This window comes from Lonchura striata, chromosome 2 (assembly GCF_050655825.1).
Source record: "Lonchura striata isolate lonStrDom1 chromosome 2, ASM5065582v1, whole genome shotgun sequence".
In the NCBI taxonomy this organism is placed as follows: domain Eukaryota; kingdom Metazoa; phylum Chordata; class Aves; order Passeriformes; family Estrildidae; genus Lonchura; species Lonchura striata.
The window spans coordinates 70,984,590-71,008,794 of record NC_140704.1 but is presented as its reverse complement, the minus strand read 5'-3'; the positions used below and the strand labels follow the sequence as shown (position 1 = coordinate 71,008,794).

At 38.1% G+C, this 24,205-nt stretch overlaps 1 long non-coding RNA gene across 6 annotated transcripts in view; it reads left to right on the top strand.

Annotated features, from left to right (window-relative positions):
- Nucleotides 1-2,827: 2,827 nt before the first annotated feature.
- The window catches only part of LOC146768293 (uncharacterized), a 143,569-nt gene continuing 122,191 nt past the window's right edge, over nt 2,828-24,205 (top strand). For 4 of the 6 annotated variants that reach the window (XR_014952749.1, XR_014952747.1, XR_014952748.1 and 1 more), the window contains exon 1: nt 2,828-21,267. This is a non-coding gene — a long non-coding RNA (uncharacterized LOC146768293). The remainder of the gene's footprint in view (nt 21,268-24,205) is intronic. The other 2 variants (XR_014952746.1, XR_014952745.1) reach the window with 2 other exon arrangements.

The following is a 24,205-nucleotide window of genomic DNA, read 5'->3' as shown; positions in this document are numbered from 1 at the left end:
TTTTCAGAGGTTCACTCATGCCATGAATAATATGAGCATTTCTACACTTTTGCCCTGATACTGAATGCAGTTTTATGTATTCTTATTAGGATTAAATAGTTATATAACTTATCTGAAATCTTCTAACTATTGACTTCATTGATGTATTTTGATATATCACCACTTTTATAGATAAATTACACAATGTTCTGCCTTGAGAAAATCAGAGATACACAATTGTTATTTTAGCAAGCCTATTCTTCATGCTTGTTTGAATCCTGTAATACCATTTTTTGGTACTTTATCATGTCTGTTTTCTATCAATATTTAGAAAGCCATATTTTTTTTCCTTTATGTGTTTGTGGAGAGCGTGGTTTTTTAAGTGTTGAACTCTGCACTCTGAAGAGAATTTGTGTAGAAAATGTCTTTCTAGCCAATTGCAAGGCTAGCCACAAGATGTTGCATTCACCTTCAGTTAGCAGCTTAATGTGTGTCCTGCAATGTCTCAATCTGTCTATACCTAAATAACACAAGCATCTTTAATGTGTATTTATATTCAGTCCCGTGGGAGGAGAGCTTTAAAGCAAGTATTTTGGTTAAGGAAAAAGTCTATGTGTTAAATGGGTCCTGTGGAATGATGATTTGACTTTTGAACTCGAAGGAAAAATTAGCACACCAGAAAAAGTGGGTCCAAAATCGACAGCTCTGGGATTGGGATTGAACCCAAACAAATAATGCTGAATTAATGTATTTGAGTCTGCAAACTGACTTGGGCAGTCAACTCTCCAGCTGGTGGCAATGCTATATGGAAAAATGTAAGCCTTACTTCAAACTGCTGTAAAAACCTGAGGATGAAGGTACCATGAGAATTTAGTTGAGCTACATTGGCTGTTTTCAGAGTTCATAGTATCTCAAGGGTAGACTTTTTGAACAGAGTATCCATGAAAGAGATTGTGTCAACATGCAGCTGAAAAAAACAGGAGATAGGGAGAGGGAGGGTTACCTCCCTTAGTTCTAAATTCCTCCTTAGATTTGCAGTTACCTTTACTGTACGGATGTCCCTTGCTTCATAACGAAGTAGCATGCCAGAATTAAATGCAATGTGGATTTTTTACATTGACTGTAATAGTTCATAGCTACTGTCTTTGGCTGGAATGCTTTCAGGTACAGTGAGAGACTGTATACCCTATTTTGCATAGTTTGAAGACAAAAGCAAATTTCATGGTGGGTGCCTGTCAAGTTTCTCATCCATATTTATTTAAATATCAGAAGCCATTAAAACTTCCTCTAACAAGTATTTCAGAGCATTAATTAACTCGGGTTTTCAAATAAATATTTACAGATAAATGGTGGTATGGTTTTACGTTATGCCACTGAAGGTTGATGTGGTCGTCTGGTTTCTGTACTAGTGCCATCTGGTGACTAAAAGTTATTATGGAGCCTTCCCTCCTTCAGCTGCAAGGGTACAGGATGGGTTTGGCCAAGGATGAATTCAAGAATCAGGAGAAATTCCTCAAGAAAATGTCTTGCATATTTGTATGGGGGTTATTGTCCACTTCTGGTAAAAGCAGTGCTGAGACTGACACTTATAGAAAGGTCACGAGTTAATTTTAATGCTTGAATAATTATCTGAACTACTGAACTACTGCAGCTCATAATTTGACAGAACTGAATAAGCTGGCTTCAAGGTAATTTGGGCTGAGGCAGCAATACAGTTTTGGAATCTGGTCATCACCTTGAATTTCAGCTTTTTGCTGTCAGGAACCAGGTTCAAATATAGACTCCTTGCTACACATTTGCAGTATGTTTTTGCTGGAGGAGACAATTCTCCAAGCCCTTTCAGACTCCTTCCTTCACCCATCAGTTATTAATATAGTCAAGAGTATGTAGATATGTTTTGCTTACTAGCTCTTTGCTAAAGTAATTTTAGGGTTTTCTAAGAAAAACCAGATTTTGAAGAAGAGTTCTTTCCAGAATATGGTCCAGGAATGGTTTGAAATAGTTTTAAAACTTGAGACAAACAAAATCTTCTAATTTCCCATCCTCTATATTAAAATGCTGTCTTATATATTTTCCCCCCCCTTAAGTACTTGTTGCAGAAAATAATGTTCTGTCATCACATTGCAGTGATGGCTTGCCTTATGGCACTTCAGCACGCCCAGTAATCGAACCTGTGATTCCTCAGTGTTGTTCTTTCTGTCTTTTCCTGCATTTTCCTGCATAAAGGCAAGGGGAGAAAAGAACAAGGTACCTGGTGAAGTAACAATCTAGCAGGAAATGAAGAACATTATACAGTGAGAGGGGAAACAGTAACTTCTTCCTTCATTTCTGTAGGTGGCTTTTCATGCCAAACCCTTTGTCACAATGCTCAAAAAACAGCTCTGGAAGTCAGTTCCCACACTCTTGAAACCAAACATTTCCCCTTCAAAAGTCCAAAGAGAAGTCATCCTTGGGCTAATTTTACCTGTTTTGGGTCTGAAGTTGAAACTGTGTGCAAAAAACCAAACCAGCCTGCTCTCACAGCATACCTGAAACCCTGCAGGATTTTCTGACAAATGAGAGACCAGGTTTTATTCCAACGGCTTTGTTAATCCCTTCTTATTGTCTTCAGGGAAAATAACTGATTTTGACAGCTCCAGGAAAATAAAATATATATATATACACACACACAGATATGAATGTATATGATAAAATACTGATAACAAGCACCTGCTATTTTACTGTGAAACTTAACAATATATTGCAAGAAGTGACGTCTCTCTACATTAAAATTTTGGGAATAGCAATTTCTTCCTGAAAAAATACTTGTGACTTTATAGGTGTGTGTTGTGCAAGTCCATACATGGCAATGTGCATGTATGGAAACACACAGACTCCTACAGAAGGCACAGAGTTTCTCAGAAGAAAACCTGGCCTCAGTTGTCAAGTGCACATGCTCAGTGCTTTTTGTAAACTGCTTCTTCCAAGTCACTCAAGCTGAAGAGTCTTGGTCTGCAAACACTTAAAATCCCTCTGCATCTGTGGAAATTCATGGCCATGTATCCATAGGGTCTGTGCCAGAAGAGAAATTTTGAAAACCATATATGGTTTGAGTATGAGTAGTTATGTGTTACTTCTGCAATATGGAACCAAAGTGGAGTCTGGAAAAGGTGTTAACTGAAGAGGATTCTCCCTTGGGTGCTAAGTTCAAAATTAAAAATGTTCATTTCCAGACCTAGTTTGACTATAGCCTGGGATAATGCTATGACTGCACTAGGTTTCCTGACTTTTAGAATAGTTTTATGTTAAAGTTCAAAAGAGGTTTCTATTAGTTTTGTATAGTGTTTTTAATAAATCTTAACAAATGAATGAAAATACCACTTATCCAAGAGTAATAGACTATGTTTCTTATTTACAAAAGTTCTCTTCAGAAGGATGTAATCTTCCATAAACAGGGCTTACTGGATTTAATCAAAAAGCATGACTTAAAAAACTCATTCAAGTGTGCTGTTTAAGGCATTACAGTGGGACTTTTTATTGCACACTCTATTATCTCATCTCAGTCTGATCTTAATTTGTTTGTCCTTCTGGCTTATTTGGATTGAAGAGAGATAGAGTCATTAGAGGTTGAATTTTTGGGAGTTATTAACTGTTGTGTTAGCTATACATGACATTTGTTTTTGAAATGTAGCTCAGCTCATCTTCACAGAGGCAAAAAAGATGTAAAAGTGTTGGGGAGAAAGGCTGTTTTTCCTACAGAGGCAGCCACTCCTGAAGCACCATTAATCATACCCACTAACTCCCAGTGGTGGCAAAAGCCATGGCTCCAGCTCTCCATGCCAGACCTGATGGGCAAAAACAGTTCCAGGGCTTGTTCTTTTCCATCCTTCTGCTTCTTCCTTCAGACAATGGCCCAGAGAGAAGAGTAAGATGCTTCCAGGGTAGAGGAATTATTGTGGAGGCAAACCTGTGCAGAAGCACAGTCCTTAAGATAAAGTCAGCTACAGCTAAATAATATTAACAAAGGAAAGAAAAATACATGTATAGCCTTACTGTTGTGCTTGAGACCTCCTCATACTCCCACACCCTGAGCATTGAAACAGTGGAGACTCCAAATTTACAAGATTATTTAAATGCAAGTCATTAGGTAGAGGCTGGGCTGTCTGACTTTGGGCTGTTCCCTTAAAAAAATACAGGAATTTCCTGCCTGATGGCCAGAGCTGAAGGCAAAGGATAGCACCAAGTACCTGTGACATTTCTGATTCAGCTGTGAGATTCACCTGCCAGCCTTTGGACAAGGATCAGTGGAAATGCTACTGAAGTCCACAGCTACTCCCTTTCTTAGTCTTTACAACTGGACCATGGTGTTCTTGAGGGAAAGTAACTATGTGTTTATACAAATAACAAATCTCCAAGATAGTGTGTGAAAATGTTCATGAGTGACACTTCCTTGTGTCTTTTGGAAGAGGAGTGGGCGAAATCTTCAACTTGCTTTTATCCAGACTACTTGAACTCTACTAGTGGAGAACAAACAAGCAAACACATTTTTAAAAAGATGGCCCCCATACATGCATGGTTAACTTTTAAAAATTTCTTTGTAAGGCTGACAAATACCTGTGACTACCATAAATATGAGTGCAAAGGAGTGACTCATTAGACCCCAACATCTTGTGGGTCATAGATGAGTCGTATTTTCAAAGCATTTTCTAAGAGCTGCCTTTTTTTTTTTTTTTTTTTTTTTTTTTTTTTTTTTTTTGTACAGGCAAACTCAGACATCAGAGGACGGTTTGGGTTGGAAGGGATCTTAAAGATCATCTAGAAAGTTTTGTGTATTTGTTTATTTCTAGTTTAGTGCTTGATGACATCTTCAGACAGGCCTAAACTTGTGTGTTGTACGTGTGAATGGAGCTGCTGAAAACAACAGTTGAGAGTAAGAGAATATGCTGCAACTATGAGCTTTTCTTAGTTGGCAGATCTAATAAGGAAGGAAATTCTTTACTCAGAGTTTTCCCAGAAGTTTGTAACTTGTTTTCCATGGCCCTTTTATGAAGTAGGGACTTACAATGTTGAAAGCCTTTTATGAATATTTCACTTGAATGGGCTATATCCCTTATGCTTCCAAAGGTTCTTTGGGAGAAGAGGAAGGTGCTTGGCTATGAAATGATACAGTTTTAGACTCAAGATCCATATTTTAACCCAGCAAACTGGGAGGTAGGATGTAATTTCAAACCATATGTGGATAGGATGTTGCATACTAGAATGGCCATTCTTTTGACAGTCATGTTATGTATAAAAAACAATTTTCCTCTTGCACAAATGAAGACCGTGTTTTTTACACAGGGCTTCCTTTTGCTGTGGATCACCTTGTTCCCATCTGCAACTGCCTAAAAATAGATAAAGCACAGAACTTTTTAATCAAAAATTAGTTCCTTGTGAAAGGAAATGGGCTGAGGATATACAGAAAGCTGTAATTGATTACTGGTAGAAGCTAATTATGTATAAGGTATTTTCTTTTTTTCCTTTCCTCTCCTCCAGCCCCTTCCCACTGCAGGATTTACAGTCATTCTTATATTATGTGCCTTCTTACTGACCGTGGATGAATGCAGAAGATGCCCTTTCCCTTGTGCATCTCTCAGTCACTACATTCTGCTTTTATTAGGCTGTGTTTGCTGTGGCGATGTGAGATGCAGCCTGTGTCTGTCAGCTGAATTTCCTTCATGGTTCCCTGAGGAATCATCAGGTCACAGTGAGCATCTGTAACACTGCCATCCCTGCTGTGCTGGCTCACCCCCACTGCTTATCAATGGAAAGCTTCAATGACAGTCAAAGGGGCATGGAGAGCTTTTTCTATTTTTAAATATTTGCAGTATAAATGAAATGTATGAATAAATCAATATTTATACAAAGACAGAATGAGAGCAGGAGTTTTAACTCCCCAGTGTTGTATGTATGTCCCATTCTGGATTTATTCTTCCTTTTATTTGCATAGCCAAATAATAACAAGGGGAGAAGTTCCAACAGACAAAAATGAAAGACAGACACTTTGTGCCTGCTTCTGGAGAGATGTGGAGAACAATTTTCAGTGATAAAAATGCTGAAGTCTAATCCTGTTGGCTTTATCTTGGGGGCCAAGGGGTTTGAATTTCCCAATGCTTATTGATGTTTCTCCTCTGTGTTACTAGGTGTAGGACTGCCTCTCATACCTGATATGATATTTTGACTCAAATCTTCTTTAAATCCAGAGCACAGGAGACTTTTGGTTTTGGCTGAAGCCTTCAGTAAGTTTCAGCAAAATGTGTAACTGGATAAAATCCTCCAGCCTTTATGGATGGATAACTAAATCTGTAAGTCTACAGACAAATTCTGCCTGTTCATAAAATAACAAGTTTCAGCTTAAATTCAGAAATATGTTGTTTGAAAGGACTGTTTTTTAACCTGTTTAAAAAGTATAGTTTTATGATGATTAACTCTTAGATCTACTTCAGAGCAATTTCAAAAGAGTCAGAATGTGGGCAGGTACCAATTACCTGTAACAATTAGTGTGCATCTCATTGTACATATTTAAGAAATTAATGACAGTAGGTGGTTAGAACTGTCTCATTGCTACTAATTAATATGATAAGTCTTCAGTAGGCCATTGGCAAAATAAGAATACCAATTAAATGTGATGTCAATAATTATTAATTATAGAACAGATATACTTGAAGTCCAGTAACAATAGTGAGAAGCTGTGTTTTCTTTCAGAGACATTTCAATGCATCTACTACTTGAAAAGCAGTGTATATTTTATATTAAATAATTTTTAATGGAAATCATGCCTAAGAAGTGCATTTCATTGTCCTTGAATACTAGAAATTAAAATTTTGAGGCTGCTCGGTAACTTTCTCATCATCCTTCTTGTATTTGCACTCATTGAATGTTATTACCAATAGGATGGAATAGCACATATAGAAGACTTTATCTGCCAAAGTGTCTAGTTGATATAGACTCAAGATTATGTTTCTCAGTGTATCTTCAATTATGATGTCATCTTCTTAGTATTTATCTCCTTTTTCCCTAGAGTAACAGCTATTCAGGGTGGAAGGAACAGACAGTTCTTCATGTGGACTTCTGGTAGAGTATACCTACAGATTATATAAATTGACCAAATATGACAAAATTACTACAGAAATTTGGTTTGATGGAGAAGATGGGAAGCTTAGTCCTTTTTTCTTTGGAGCAGGAGAGTGGCTGATTCTCCAGCTACAGGTCTGCAAGTGCAGGGTAGTTCCCATGTCCTGCTACCTAATGGGGGGTAGAAAGTCACATCTCAGGCAGTACTGAAGACACCTGAGACTGAGCCAAGCAGAGAGTCAAGCACTGCCAGTAGATTGAGGGAAGTAATTACCCCTCTCTATCAGCATTTATTAGGCAAAACATAGAGTCCTATTTTTCTGCTGCACCTCAAATACAAGAAAGATATTGATGAACTGGAGTAAATTTAGCAGGTGGCCCTTAAGATGCTGAAGCACTTGTCCTTTGTAGCGTGTTAAAGAGAGGAGTTCATGAGGACCTCATAGCAGCCTGTCAATATAGTTGAGGAGCTTATCAAGAGAATGAACATGGGATCTTCTGTAGTGAGTCACAGAAGCACAATAAAAAAAGGATGTAAACTGACTGGAGAACTCCTGATGTCTCTTCTGATCTTAATTTCCACATGATTAATTTTCTGTTATCATAATAAACTTCCCATCACCACAATGACCCATCCGTGATGTACTTGTGAGTTTTTAACTGAGCATTGTGCTGATGTACAGTGAGAGATGGTGGCTGTGACATTGTATAGGTAACTACTGGTTTAGGACAGAGGAGGAGAAATGTCAAGGCAGGAACAGAAGGGTGAAATATGATGTTACAGGGAAAGAACTTTCAAAGTGTTCAGGATTCTGGAGTCAGGAATGGAGTAGTTGAAAGCCATCCAACAAGGGAAGTGTTCACAAAATTCTTTGGGTTGGAAGGGATTTGCAAGGATCATCAGATGCAACTCTGAAGTGAATGGCCCATACAGGGATTGAGCCCACAACCTTGGCTTTATTAGCACTATGCTTTAAGCAACTGAGCTAATCCAAATGTTTCCTTTTGAGGAGTAAATACTGCCAAGAAATCCTTTGGTCTCTGTGAGGGTCATAATAATGTCAATTTTAATATGTGAGACTGCATTAGCATACTAATATGCTGCTGGATGCAAGTGATTGAACATGAGAGAAATAACTGCAAATAATGTGTCCTGATGGAGGAGGAGCTCCCCATAAAGCTGGATTCTGGATGGCCTTACGGATATTATGTCATTTCACATAATGGAGAGACTTTGGGATTTTGTCAACTTACTTTGTAATTTTGTTTTCATGCAAGAATTTTCCATTTAGCTTGGTAGCAGACTAACCACCTCTCTACTTGGGTTTCATACTGCATGTAGTCTTGAATGCTGCTGCTCTAATGCTGCTGCCTCTTGTATAGAAGAGTTTTCTGCTGTGAGGGCAGTCAAGGTGCTTTTTATCATTTTATTAGTTGTCAATTAGTGCAAAAACCAGACTTTTTTCAAGGGCGTCAATGTATCATTCCTTTTCTGTTTTAAATTACAGCAAAGCCACTGTTATTGAAAGAGGATCAGCCCTCTCCTCCCAGCATCTCAAAAATTTTTCTTACTTCTCTGACCTCAACTACCACCCTCCATTTGACAGATTTTAAATGATCAAGTGTTACATCACTTTGACTTCTGCCCTGTTGTCTTCAATCTGATGGCTGCAAACATCCCCAAACCATTGTAAGACAGCTGAGTATTTCCATGCAGGTGGTTTCAAATGAAAGAAGCAGTGAAAACAAGACATTTTAGGGTTTATTTAGAGTATAAATTAGAGAAAAAGACAGATTATCTCTTTTTTCTGTGGCTTCCCTTCTGTCTGTCTGAACCTTTGAATGTAGTTCAAATAAAGGTATCAAAGATGGAAAAATACAGCATAGCAACTGTTGCTTTTGGGATCACTGTGGAACTTCTTTTGTAATGCAAATAGTGGGGTAGTATCAGGAAGCAAGGCTGGATGCATAGAATTTCAAGCAGGAAGTCAAACTCAGCTGAAATTATATCTTAATGAAGACAGAAGACAGTGGACAGCAGGACATGAAGCTGTCAGTGGACAGCAGGAGATGAACAGACTGAGACAGTATCCCAAAAATATTCTGCTATTGCTGATATCTGTATCATCTAGAAACCAAGCAATGTTTGCTGAAGTGTTATAACTTTTTTTCCTTACTTCCTCTCTTCTCTTCCACATGCCTTCCTCCTCCTTTAACTAATCTGGTATTTTGAATTTCATAGCCAAACAATACTTGGGTATGATTTTGCATGATTTAAGGCATCACTTTTCGGGTAATGTATTACCAAATGTTCTTTTTTTCATTAGAACTTTATTTTCTTGTTAGCTCAACCTCAAATCCTTAGACTGAGCTTTAGACTGGGACTGAATGAGAAAGATGATAGCAATAAAAATTTTGGGTAAGACCTTGGTCATGGTGAGTTGTTTTTACTCTTGGGCTTCTTTGTTTTGGTGATGTTCTTTGGTTGGTTTGGTTTAGGTTGTTTTATTTTTTACCCTCAAACTAGAGAATTGTGTTTGAAAATTTAGTCTAAAAATTATATAGATGACATTTTATTTTTGTTTAAATAGTCCCAAATAGTTTATTCAGAGATTATATATCTTTGAACAATAATATCACATAGGATTAAACTATTCTATATAATTCTAGTATATGTTTTTCTGCAACTCTTGTCTTATGAGTCTGCAATGATAACTCTTCATGGTGTTCTTCAATTCACCCTTCCTCCACTTCTTCCTTTCAGCTCAATGCATTTTCATACTAGTGAAAATGCATACTCAATCATACTAGTCACTTAGGTAGACAACAAAGTATTTGGGAAAGGGCATTTTTGTATCAAGATTTTGTCAAATGCATTATTTTTGCCAATATAGGATTTTTCTGCGCAGTAATTTGGATTGGCAGCATAATTATTTTAATTTTTTAATACTGTCTAATCACAGAAAATACTCAGTAATATAAAGTCAGGAACGGTGGTAAAGGTGACATGCAAAAGAGATCTTTGTTGTCTCTTGGAATTTTTTTCGAATTTTCTGGACAGTAGTGTTTGAACTTTATGTCTCTTTTAAAAAAACCTTCATTAGGGAATTTAGCACCAAATGCAGTTACACAGACCCAGCAATTATCTGGGCTTACATTAATTCACTACCAATGGGAGAAGAAGAGTTGGTAACTTCCAGACTCTTTAAATATCAGAACAACTCAAGAAAGTGGAATTGTGACTGTGACAACTGCGTCAGAAGAGGAACAGCTCCCCTGGGTTTGAAGGGAGCCAAAACCTACAGATGTTACCAGTCAACATGTATCAAGCACACCTGCCAGAGTGGCAATTGGGTTTTTATTTCCCTTTCCCTGGCCAGGGAAAGATGAGAAAAGTTTGTACAGAAGCCAAAGGAGAGGGAGGGTTGGTGAGTGACATGTGAACTTGTATTACTACAGATATGGAGACACCACTGTATTATCACTCTGTAGAGCTGGCTGAAATAAACAGGATTTATTTTCTGGAGGGGAAAGGAGGAGAATGTTCTCAGGAAATGATTTCTTGTCTGGGAAGATGAATGTGTGATAAACATGTCTAGGTAAGTTCAAGGCCTTACCTGGAGAAGTGTGAGATGCTTAGTGATGGGACAGGCTAGGGGAACATCTTCTTTTCTGCTTGAGGAGGAAGAAGGAGACCAGCTTCTCCTAGCAGCTGGCAAGCTTGAGATCTTGAAAAATGATGAGGAGTCTGGTATGGACACAGGTGCTCCTGAAAAATGAGAAAACTGTTTGCATATTGATGCCACTCACAATCCCAATCCACTGCGGATGGTTCTGATTTGAAACTTGGTTTTATGCTTTCCTTCTTCTCTGTAGTTTAGCATACACTGAGGATGAGCTTGTAGGACAGTTGCTTCAAGTAGAACTGTTCTTTTCCTGTTTTCAGCTCAGAGGGGAGGTCTGCCAGTGTGTTACATGAATGGAACTGCAGCTTCTAAAGAGCGTTTGTCACACTGTATGAGAACTGTACCAGAACAACCTTGGTACCACCAGGCTTCTCTGGGTCTGTTCTGTGCTGTGCTTGGCACTCTGCTCCATAGGCACACATTAGCTTTTTCTTCCTGCAATTTTCCTGCCTTTTGATTTTCACTGTACCTGCTTGACCTACAAAGACTGCAGACATAGCAATGCTACAGACTTCTGAGTCCTTCCTGTTGCCTGGAGCACCAGAATTTTCCCCACAGTTTTAAAAAATCATCTGTGTGTGTACAACCCACACATGTAATGTCTTGTGCTGGCAGGACCTTGCACCCCTGTCAGGACATGTGCACACACAATCTCTGGGTCAATTGTGAACCTCTCCTAGAGAGATCCTTCAAAGATGACTTTGTTATATTTAATGCAACTTTTTCTAGAACTGCACAGTATTTTCCCTTATTCATTAATTAAATACTTGCTGCCATCTACCTTTCATCACCAAGATTCTTAATTTCCTAGTGTTTGCTTATATAAGTCAGTCTGTAATCTGTTTTGTCGTGTGAATTATTTTCAAATTATTGTAAAGCCTTTCCTATGTCTACGTTGTTTTGCTGTTTTCTCAAAAGGTTATTCGGTTTATAGGTTGAGTTCTTAGAAGTTACTAAGGCTCAGTCTGACCAGAGCTTTCAGTATTTTAATTCTTAAAAAAGTCAAGCCTATGCTAAATGTCTAGCTAACTTGTCCAGTGATGCATTATGGTTTCCATCTTACAATGTAATCCATAAGCCTTTAATCTATTTAGCTATTTGTACTGATAGCCAGCAAAAGATATTCCTGGTTTGCCTTTTTCTCAATCTTTGCCTCCCTGCACAGTCTCATTACTCTCACTGAATTGCAGTGCTGAGACTCTGAATGTTTTTGATCCTTGCATCCTATTATTTTGTGCTTGGGTGAAACTATTTAAGTGTAATATAAAAGTATCTATTATGTAGAAGTAGAAAAAAACATTTTGGACATCTCATAAACAACACATTTGTTATATAAATGAAGTGATTTAGAGGTTGTCTTCCAGGTCATCTAGGAAAGGTTTTTTTTCTCTAGGTTTGTATCACATCTGTCCACATCATGCCTGATGATTCTGCCCATGTAGAACCTCACTGGCACAGAGTGACGCAAGTCCTTGCCAGGTGGGTCTGACAAGGGTTCTTGGCTTGCTTGGTATTTGCTCCCCTGTCCAAATTAGGATGGTGGCAAGGCAGCCCAGCTCAGGGTAGACTGTAACCACCTCTTTGCAGGGAGACCATAACAATTTTTTTCTTCTTGCCATGCACTCCTGACCCTTTCAGTTTCACAGTGTTTCCTACTCTAAGATGAAAGACTCTTTTTTATTTTTCTTCCCATCATCAACCAAAAAAAAAAAAAAGAAATCATCCCAAGAAGGTAAAATAGTGTTAGGTAATGTCCTCCTCTAATGGAGTAAACTTTGTAAATAGTTTAGGGTGGCATAGTATTTTATTTAATTTCTATGTCCCGTGTCATATTGTTAATCACTTAATGGATGGACAAAAAAGCTTTGTGCAATTCTCCATAGTGTTCTGTCTTTGATAAGTATGGGTTTTTTTAATGGAGATACATTCTCTTGCTGCAGACATTTTTCTCTGGGTGATTAAATATAATATTCAGCTAGCATTAAAATGGGATAATTATATTAACATTAGCAATGAAAAATCAGCTTTTAAACAGCTTTAGAATACTTAGTGAGTTTGGCTGTAGGGAAGCTGGTGATGTTACTGGCTAAAACTTGGAAACTTCATATACCTTACTTTTGGCCTGCACATCTAGTGCTAGCCTGAAATTTCAGAGTACTTATGGGACATAAGAAGCTGAATCCACTACAGTCCTTTTTCAACAGCACTGTACTCCAAGTGTTGGAATAAAATTGAAGATTAATCTCAAAATCATTAGTATTCTGCATGCTATTAGCTAGTTAGTGTTGTCATCAGATCCATCTGTATCTTTTGTTTGTTCTTTTGGCATTGTATTCTGTTCAGAAGCTCTTTTAATTTCTCCCAGCTCAAAATGTTCCGTGAAGGGCAAATACTCTCATATCCTGGGCTCAATACTCCCCTCAGCAATTATTTACTGAGTAACTCTTGTGATGGGGCTCAGGGTTAAAACAGCACTTAAGCATTATTCATACGCTTGACTGCTTTCCAAAACAAAAATGCTCATCATGAGCATCTGAACTGAGAAGATAATCTTTGGTTTGCTGTCGAGCTGTCAGCGCTCCATCAGCGCCCCGGGTGTGAGGGGTGTAGCTGGATGCACGGGGTAGGTGCTGCTGGCTGGGGAAGGTGCAGCCTGGCAGCTGCCTCCTTTCACTTGCTAAGCTCACAAGTACTCACTGGTGTTAACTTGAATGATGGCAGACATGGCAGACGTGGCAGAGAGCTTGGCCTTCTGCTTGCTGTTGGGAATTCATCAAGGCAAATCTGAGCTCGGTGGTGACTGATTTGCCCAACTGATCCGGCTGAGTTGGAGGGGAGAGGCAGGGGTGTTATCTCCATGCTGACAACACTGAAGCAAGAACCAAGTGTGTATAACTGGTTATTGGATTCATATGGGTGCTGAATACAATGCTTGACAAGATTAAAGTGTTCTGCCTCTGGAAGTCAGTTGCTCTTAGTGCAGATGTCAGAATCAGCCAATTTAACCTTTTCTTAGGGAGTAAGACCTGCAAACATGAACAAGTCAACTAGGAATGCACTTCACAGCTGATTACATATTTGTCATTGTGAATCACTGGTATTTGTGGCTTCCTGAAGTGATAGAAGACTACTGGAATCACTATATCATTGCCAGCCATTTTTAAGAATTCTACTATAGACATACATATATTCAAATTCAATGTCCATATTATCTTCATCTGGTGCTGTTACTTTTTCCCTTCCTCTTTCCTTTTATTTTCTTCTGTAGGAAGAAGTATAAAGTTCCCAGAAAAGTGGAATGAGATATGAGATAGGCGAAATTAAATTCAGTCTTTTAATCAGTGGATATCAGTCACTTCTGTATAATGTTCTCTCTTTTTAAAACTAAGATTATTAAGTGCTAAAGTTTTCTAGACTCTTCTAACTTTACTTGGTGCATACTCTTTCTAGACTGAAAATAAATAACAGGCAAAGAACACGCACACGATTGACCTCTGTCTGGTGTTAATTAAAATTGGTGACTGAGCTATTGAAATACTATAGCTTATAGAATTCACATTAATCTCGTTACACTAATAACTTTGACTTCTGTACTCATAAGACGGCAGAAACAATTAAACCTCTGCATAAATAGTAACAATTTCTATGTGAGTACATATACAAATTATACAATAGAAATTGTGTTAATTCTATGTGCTTTTAAAAAAATCTTAACCTTAGAAACTTTGCACAAGAGAATGGATGAGTTGTGACTGACTGAATGGGTTTCTATGTTTACCGTGGCATACACAGATACTTATTCCACATAATAATAGTGTTTCTTGCACAGTATTCCTGATATATTCAAAAGTACTGCAGGAAAAATGATCGATTGTTAACCATGTCAACACTAATTCATTATTTAAAATAAAGAAAAAAGAAAGGGGAGGGAGAAGAAAAACCCCAATAGTGACATGTCTGGTTAAAGGTAGATGATCTGCTTTCAGACTAGAAATTAGAGAGCCAATGACCTTTCCAAATGAAATGATGTTCCTGGTTCTGGTATATTGCACCCAATTTGACTCACAAAGGAATTTGAAGAAAATCTTCTGCCTGGCAAACATTTGTAAGATGCTGGGGAGGCATGATAGAAAATGGTGACTGCTGTCACTATTTTGACAGTAGGACCTTAATATTACACAAAATCCAGGGCAGCTCTGGACACGGAATGGCGTTGTGGCAGTATAACTAGTTGGTAGTTTGCAGAAGGTCTCTTTGTTCCTGACATGTATGCACATGCTGAAAAAATAGTCAGAATTCAATTTTCAAGGGAGCTTTTAGCTCTGACTTCGCAGTTCTTTTATTTTTCTTTTCCTTACTAAATGCACAGAGAAGCAGAGGTGTCAAGAAGGCTGCAGGCATTCAGGAGAGGCTCCTTTGGCTCACCCTCTTGTAGAGGACATTGGTGTTTAAAAGTATTGCAGTCTCTTGACTTTTGTTGAGGGTTTTGTCCTTGAACAATACAAATGCAGCTTTCTGTTATTTGAAGTACTGCAGAAAACTGTTTAAAGTACACTTCTATACCCAAAAAATGTTATTCTACCAAGACATATAGTCTTTTGTTGGGTCTCTGTTTGTAAGTGACATAACATATTTGTTTACTGGGGGCATCCAGAATATACTTTTTTGTTTTTTTAAAGCATCCACTCCTGTAACAGTAATTCCCCTGTGTGCTGTATAACTCTTTTGTTGAGGAGATGGAAATAATGTAAGGGTTACCATGGCGGAGAAAGCCCAGCTTTTCCTTTGTTCATAAGGGATGTGCTCATTCTTCAGGTCTTGCTGCTTGGGGTGGATCTGCATTTACATGGCTGCCTACCCCACCTTTGTCCCAAAAATCTGGTTTCCTTGTGTGGTGAGGGTGGAACTAAAGTTTAATCACTTTTGTTTCTCAGATTTTGAAAACTATGTGTTATTGCTCTGGGGACTGAGCTTCTCCAGAGGCCAAGCCTGAAAAAACAGCAACTTGAATTGCTCAATAAATCAGAGAAAACTAGTTTTGTTCTCATGCCTCAGTGTATTTCTTGTTGACCCTTTTTTTTTTTTTTTTGTAATTTTACTTTTCCTCATATTTTACTTCTATTCTGCAATTCCCTGTTATGTTATTTCTTGTGGCCTCATGTCTCTTTCTTACTCAGACCGTTTATCTCACCCTTTAATATTAGAAAGAGCCTGCATATTGTTTGGGTATATAGGAGCACATATGAAATGACAGATGTCTGCAGAGACAGACTCTGTCATATGGGAGAACTTATCACAGCATCACACTCACCTCCCAGCTTTTCTTGCTTACCTTTCTCTTCTCTTTCAGCCTCAGTGCTACTGCTGGTGCTACTTGTCCACACATTTGTGATTAACTAAAACCTTTCATTTTACTTTAATGTTTTGCCACAAGCCACTTCCATTGTAGCAAAGCTTCTTTAATGTGTCATATTCTCTGAGCACACCATGTGTGCTGATGGAGCTAGTGGAGTAACTCAGGCTTCATTCTTTTTCTTTATTTTACCAGCTTTGATATAAGTTGTTTGACTTGCCTTGTCATGCTCAGGTCTAATTGGATGCCACTTTAGAGTCCTCCTCCAGCAAATTCCCTTTGTGTAGTCATGTGTTAAAGTTGGAGCTTGGGAGTGATCCACCTGCCAGGTCTGCCATGATGGGGACTTCTCCTGAGCATGCTCATCCCTTTTCCTCACTCCCTTTTGATTTGTGAGATAGGCTTCTAAGCTGCATAATACTTTGTATCTGTTTTGCTCTTATCTTTGTGTCTCTTCTAAAATGATTTGTTTTCTGGTAGCATGCAGTACTCCTCAAATTTCTGTCATTCTGCTGCATGGTTTTACCTCTTGCCTGACTTGAAAAGCTATTAAGATAAACAAGACAGAACAAGCTTTATGCACCAGCTAGTATCAGAAATTAATTTATTGTGGTTTTGTTTTTCTTCCTGCTTATGGACACAGCACTGCTCTCAATTTGTTTCCGTTGTCCTGCATGCTTTCAGAGACCTTCAACTCTCATGAAGCATTTTGCTGCTCAATTACTCTAATAAAGCTGTTTCCCTGGCTATGTCTAGACTCTGTGGCAGGAATATGCCTCAGAGCCTGCCTCTCAAAGTGAGTCTGCTGACATGGCATGCACCATGCCTCTTGCTTGGCCTAGGACAGAAGATTTTTCCCAGCTTTGAAAATAAAGGAGTGGGGGGAGGAAGATACCACCCACTCCTGAAGGTGAGGGTAACTCAGGTTGTTATTATTAGATCCCTTGGGGGGCAGGTTAGAATGAGATTACACTGAATGACCAGTGTTTGTATATATATATATATATATGTATATATATATATATATATATGTGTGTGTGTGTGTGTGTGTGTGTGTGTGTGTGTGTGTGTGTATAGGAAAGAAAGAGAAAGGAAGGAAAGGAGTAGCTAGCAGAGAGGAAAGACATCACCACCTGTTGGATGGAGTGATGAGACAGTGGTTGCAATTTTGGCGTCTGTTGTTTGAAGTGATGGTTCCAGTCTTGATCTGCCTCAGGTGAGGGAGGCCCATGAAACACAGAATTCAGTAGGTTAATGCAATAGGTTCAGGTTCAGGTGGGAATGCCCTGGTACCTCCCCTGGGAGAGGTTTGTGTGTCTAATACTGTTGCAACCCTGTGGCTCATGCACAGTCCTCTGGCAGAAAGCCACAGCAATAAGTCTGGGTGCACTTTGGAGATTTTTGATGGTTTATGACAACTTCTCAGTTGTCTACCTTACCTTCTAGGATGTGCAATTTACCCTCATCCCTCCTGCAGCAGTCCTTGTGCTCCCTGGATCCTTTGCTGACCTAATTTGACTCATTGAAAGAGCAGAAAAAGACCTCTTTTTCCTCTTCCTCACAGCTTAGTTGTAATTAAACCAATGGCTTAATGGGAAGAGAGGGGATGATGAGTAATGCCCTATCACCATATCTTGCATCTGCTGCAGAGGGTTTCACTTCCAAAGAAGTGAAGAACAGTGAGAAAGCATATGCACATAATGGCATACATTTTTTTTTAATTATTAGGCCAGTTTTCCAGGAGTTATGGTATTTAAAGTAGTTTAGCCTAAATTTCAAACTTGTGTGTTTGCAGTGATAAAATTATGTGGTCATGTACCTTGTATTCTGAGGCCTGCTGTCTCATTAAGGCATAGAATAGGCTGGGTGAAAGGAACCGTGGTACTGCTGAACTACTTGTCCTACTGTAGCAGCTATATCCTGACAGGAAAGCTGTCACTTAATACATACACTGTCCCTCCCAAATCTGAAAAAGTGAATTTGCTGGAAAATTGGGCTAACCTCTATCACATTTTTTACCAGCTAGAAGTGGCTAAAGGCCTGTTTATACTGGCTGCTCATTGTGTTATTTTATATCTTTCATGGAAAAAAAAAAAGAGCTGCTGCTTAAATGTAACAATTTTCTTCCAATAGATCACAACCAGCACTTTTCAGGAAATCTCAACTATAAGTCAAATTTATAATTCCTCCACAAGAGATTCAGGGTATGTTTTTGCAGACTAAAGGTAGATTCAGTGCAATGTGCACACAGAAAATATTACCAATTCTCCTTACTTGCATATAATTTGCTGACGTATAATTGTGTTAATAAATAAATCATGGGTTAGAAATTATCAAAAGCAAACTTGACATTTGAATGATAAAGGCCTTTTACAGATGTTTTGTATTTCCTATTTTTCGTAAGAAGATCATTTTTATATGAAAGTGATGTGTGTAAATATTTCAAAATTCATAAGTAAGGTTCACTCAATACCTCTGCTGTTTTTAATTCTTAACGCAGTTTTCCAAAAGCAGTGAACACATTTGATGTTGTGGTGTATTCAGGCTTGATTCTTCTGCTGTTGTCTTCTTATTTTCATGGTTTGCCTTTTAGGTGTCTGCCTTCAGGAATCATGGCATAATGCTGTATATATGTTTCGATTCCTTCCCCACTGCTCTTGTGGACCCCTTTGCTGGCAGTGACAGAATCAGCCAGAGAGATTTCTTCACATCTGCCCTGTGGGTCTGGTCATTTCCATGTTCTGTGAATGCTTCCTGCCTGGAAGCTGCTCTAAGCCATGTGTTAAATTGATGCTTAGAGTGACTCTACCAGAGCACACCTTTAAAATTTAGGTATAAAAGTTGCGTGAATTGAGAAGACAGGTAAGAGACAAATTCCCTCTCTCTTCCTAACTCTCTGACTTGCTGCTGTTATTCTTCACTCCCCACCAGACAAATTCTGGCCCTGTTCTTCCTATATCCAAAGCAACAGGAGGAGGAACAGGTCAGGCCTTAATCACCCATGATCACCTCTTTGCTTTTCCATCCCCAGCCTCCCAACAAAGTGCTGTTGCTGTGCCTGGATCACCAGCAATGCCACAACCTGATGTTTTAGTTGAGTCAGGGATGCTGTGTAAAAGATTCACTGGTTGCTTCCAACTCATGGGGGACCACTGGGGGTTTATTACTTCCTTTTGTTAAGCAGGAGCTCCTGGTGCCAGAGACTCCATAGTTTCCTCACTGGCCTCCTGCAATGCATCCATGGATATTGCATACTGCTGTTAGAATTGGGCAGCAGGTGGTGAATTAAAGGATTCATCTGCTAAGAAGAAAAAATGTTAGGGTTTTTATTTTCTTTTCCCTATTGATTTGTGTTTGGTGAGGAGAAAAGATGCAGCAGGTGCTAAAAACACTATTGCTGCCTTGGGGGCTCTTGTCCTGCTTCTATTTCTGCCTCTCTACTGTTGTCTTGTTCCTCCTGCTTATACAGCAGGGCCTTGTGCTTTGCTAGGAAACAGTCTAACACATTTTTGGGGATGGAGAGCTGACAGTATTTTGGAGCTGACTAAAAGTCAGGAAGGATAGTAGCCTTCTCTTGTTTCTGTTTTTTGGTTTTGGTTTTTTCTTTTTTGTCTTTCTTTTCCTCTTTTTGCTTTTGTTGTCACTAGACTGTCTCACATTGTCCCTGGCCAAATTCATGTTCTTTTAAGATTTATCCATCCAGACATAGTAATGCAACTGAGAAAGGATTCTCTATAATATGTTCTGCTTTTCCTCTGAATTAATATCTAAATGCTAATATCAATGCTGACATTAGATTAAAAATTAAGTTCTCTGTTTTTCACTTTCTCTTCAATGCATGTTTCTGCCATGTTCCCCAATATTCCAAATGCTGTTTCTCTTTTCCTTTTTCCTCTCTGATTAAGCTAATGGTTAAATTTCTGAATTCCTTCCTATCCAAGCATCTCCAGTCAGGTAAGAAGACTTTTTTTTTTTAATTTTTTTTTTTTTTAGAAGAGCTATCCAATTATTTTGTCTGGTGATAGCTATAATTCTATTCTGTGGTCACAGTGACAAGAAAGTGTAATTACATTTCCAGTTTTGTGGTATAAATTCCTCACCAAAGAAATGAAGGAAGACTTCCTATGTGTAGGATGTTAGGACATTGATTAGTGTAGTATTTTATTAAGTATTTAAATGTGGCTATTCTGGTCCTGTTTTTATAGCTGGTGCACACATTTATGTTACATTGTCAGATGCTATAAATGTTTGTGGTGGCGTATTCTCCACCACCATTCTGGAACCCTTTTAATTGCTACCAATAATTTTGGATTGGGATTTTAGTATTTCCATTAATTTATGTCTTTCTAACATCAGCCTTCACAGGAAACTACCTCTGATTAGTAGCTGGTTTAAGCCTGTAGAGAAGAAAAAAAGGATATGTGTGGGTCTGGAGCAGAGAGATTACATATCCTTTGTAGTGTAAAAGCACAGTTTTTCTCTTGTGCAAAAACAGTCTGGACTTGATACAACCCTGTAGGCTTCAAGAATGTAATGCAGAATTAAATTAAACCTTCAAATAATTCAGTAGTTCTGGGATTGTTCTAGATTTGCATATCAAAATCCCAGTGATAATGAGATGAAGGATTCAGCCTTTTGGGTCTATGGACAGCCCCCAAAAGTACTTGGTCAAGTTCTTTTTGAAATTAAAATGTAATAATTTTGTAAGAACACTAGTTTTTTTTTTTTTTCCTTCCCACTAGCTCTGTTCTAAGCAGACCATTGAACAACATAGCGTTTCTTTACTTCTTTACTCCACCAATTTGAGATTAAAATAAAATTCCTTTGAAACATCAGGAGAACTTTTCTAGTCTTTGTCCAATGAAAAGACAGAGGAAATATTTCTGAGCCCTCCAGCCTAAATGCAAGGCAGTCTGAAAAGGGGTAATATATACAAAATATTTAGTTTATTTTAGATTTGTTCATGTTTTAGTGATAAAATTTTCAGACTCTTAGGAGAGTGTAAAATTAGCCTGAGAAAAATAAGACCTCTGTTTCTTTGGTGGATGAAATTCAGTGCTTTTTTTGTCATTGGTTTTACCAAGGTAATAGTTTGCTGTGCAGCTGTGATGGCAAAATGAGGAACCTGAAGGCCTCCTCTAGACCTGCTCCAGGCTGGTGAGTCTGGGGATTTCCTCCTGTTGCAGTGATATTGTTTCTTATCTATTCCTGGTATAATTCTTCAGAGCTTTAGCATGCCAATGGTAGTGAAATTGATGGCTAATGACAAATTATATGCATGAAGTATTTGTAAAGCCCTAGAGCATGATTAGACAGATTGTTAATTTTAAGAATACAGTGATCTCTTGATATAAACCTACCTTCCACTGAGAAGATCAGTAAAAGTAAAATACCTTTTGGCTTAATTGTAACCCAGAGAAAATAAAAATAAAAAAAAAAAAAAAAAAAAAAAGGCCGTTATGAGAGATCCTGTGGATCTATGCTTGGGTGCTGAGGTTAGGTATCTGGATAGCAAGGATTCAGGGAAAGGGGTCCTAAGTTTGGCTTAGCAGGTCTGCTCTTCAGCAATGTGCACTTGTAGCATCTCTCATCTTCCCTCCTGATGCTTGCAATTGTGCAATTGCATGGTGCTGCTGGTGGCTGGAGTCCTGTTCCTGTGGGCACTGGCTGTGGTGAAGGTCACCTTAAGGGAGCTCCTCCTGCATGCACATAGAGCACAGAGGGAAACAGAGTTATAAACAGCCACAAAGAAATCCCTTCGTTAGAAAAGGACATTTTGATTCAAGACTTTTCAGTGGTTTGCCATTGAAAAACCTTCCAACAGTATTGAGCTCATCCACATCTGCTGAGGATGGCATTTCTCCTCAATGGTCAGTTTTCATAAAACCTAAAAAGTATGTCCAAGGAATGTGGATCTATGACAAGTTATTGGAAAAAAATGTCTTTTGTTGTAGGCTCAATATTTCTAAACAGTTTCTAGAAAGATTTTTTTTTTATTTTAGATTTTTATTGAGGGTGGAAAGAGAAAGTAATTTTGGCTACTCAGCTGCAGACCTGTAGTAGGAGATATCAAAAGAACTGATTCATTTGAACATGGTGGTGATGTAGGATGAATAAAAAAGATCATCATCCCACTGCAGGAAGACCAATTATATTTTGCAATAAATATTGAGTATTTTGTCCCAATTAAATATGTTATTTTTCCTGATGTAATTTTATGTAAAAACAATAAGCTGGATTTATCCCTATGTTAAATAAACTAAACTATAGAGTCAAAGAGAAACAAATCAAATATAAAATGTATAAAAAGGACTTTAGCCACCTCTCAATAGAGGTAAGCTTATCACCAAGAAATAAAACACCTTGAGAAGTCACTTTTGATTGATAAAGAAACTTGCAATTTAATGTGCTACTTTAGCAAAATTTAAGAGCACAATAGATTGTAAGGAACAGATTGTTGTTCAGTTTGTTGGCAGTTCTGAAAAAGAGAAAAATCATTCCAGAAATGAACATTTCAAGTGCATTGCAATTTGTTTCAGGTCCATCACCACTTCTTTTGATCTGACATGAATTTTTTGATTCTGATTTTTCTCTTGAGTACTTCTAAAAAACAAAAAGTGGGGTTCCTGATGTCAAGAACCTTATTTTTTATATATGGATGATTGAACAGAATGCTTGAAGTGTTTCGTTTTCTCTATTCAAGTGCATAAATGTATTTTCTGCTCATTTGCTTCTGTGAAGGAAAAAGGCAAAGTCAAAGTAAAGTGATATAGTAGTGCTTCATAGCAAGTGTTCATGGAGGATGAATTTATTCTATGATGGCTGTGTAAAAAAAAAATACAACAAACAAGAAAAAAGTATTCTTGTTAAGTTTTTTTTTTTTTTAACATGTATGAAGGCTGTTAAACAATGGCATGTTAGGATATATTGAAAGGATCAAAGCGAGAAAGACAGAAAAATATGCCTACTGAAAGAACTCAAGGGTTTTAACAATGCAAGAAGGAAATCCTCTCACTAGGACAGCGGTCACTAGTGTTATGTTTGCAGGTCAGGGTTTGGCAACCAGGGAATTTGGGGTTTACTCCTGAAATTATTTGGGACAGCACTCTTTTACTGGTGATTGGAAGGACATTGATCATATTTTTGTATATGTAACAAATCAACTTATTTATGCTGCTTTAGTTTTAGTTCTGCTTAAAAAAATACCCAAACCATCCTTTAATTTTCTTGGCTCACACCACCTTTACTTATGCATGTACTGATTCTCAGCTAGGTTAACTGTTCCTGAGCTGAGTGCCATGTATGTACTTGCAGCAAATGTACTTCAGAGCTAGAAGGGTGCCCAAAATAATACCAGTAACATTCACCAAAGTATCCATAAACATTTGGAAAAGAATTTTCTATAGTTTGTAAGACACAGCATGCATTCTTACATGGGTTGTGAGAAGGGCGTATTGATAACCACCTTGTGTGATTTGCCAGTTTTGCTCATGCCTGTAGCACTTGTGACTTGTTAAGAGATAGTGAGTCATCCTGTTCCACATGGCCATTAATTACACATTCGGAGCGCTGTGCTCTGGTAGAAGACCCAGCTTAAATATGAACAGCTGCATGACTCTTTCACAGAGCCTACCTTAGAAGCAAAAATAGACAGTTTTAACCAAAGGTTAGCATAAGTTATGTAAAAAGAAAAAAAAAATATGTGGAATTTGGTGGAAAATTTGGTAAGTCTAAGTGGTCTTAATTTCACTTGGCACATCCAATTTGGATAAAATGAAATTTCAGCTGTAACTTTGGCTATATCTCTCCACATTGCTCTGGAAGACAGAGGAGGAGGAAAAAGTCATCTCCCAGGATGTCTGCTCAATAAAGAAAGAGGAGGAGGAACTGGGGGATTTGTAATGGTCCTATCTTGAAAGGGTGCTTGTATTGCATGAGTAAGCCTACAAATGCACATTTATACATATTCACACACAGTCACACTTAGTATATATATTTAAAAATGTACTTAAATTTATTCCATTAAAAAAAAACCAAAACATTTTAATGATATAATTTCAAACAGGTGAATTATACTTCACTATGTTCAGAGTGT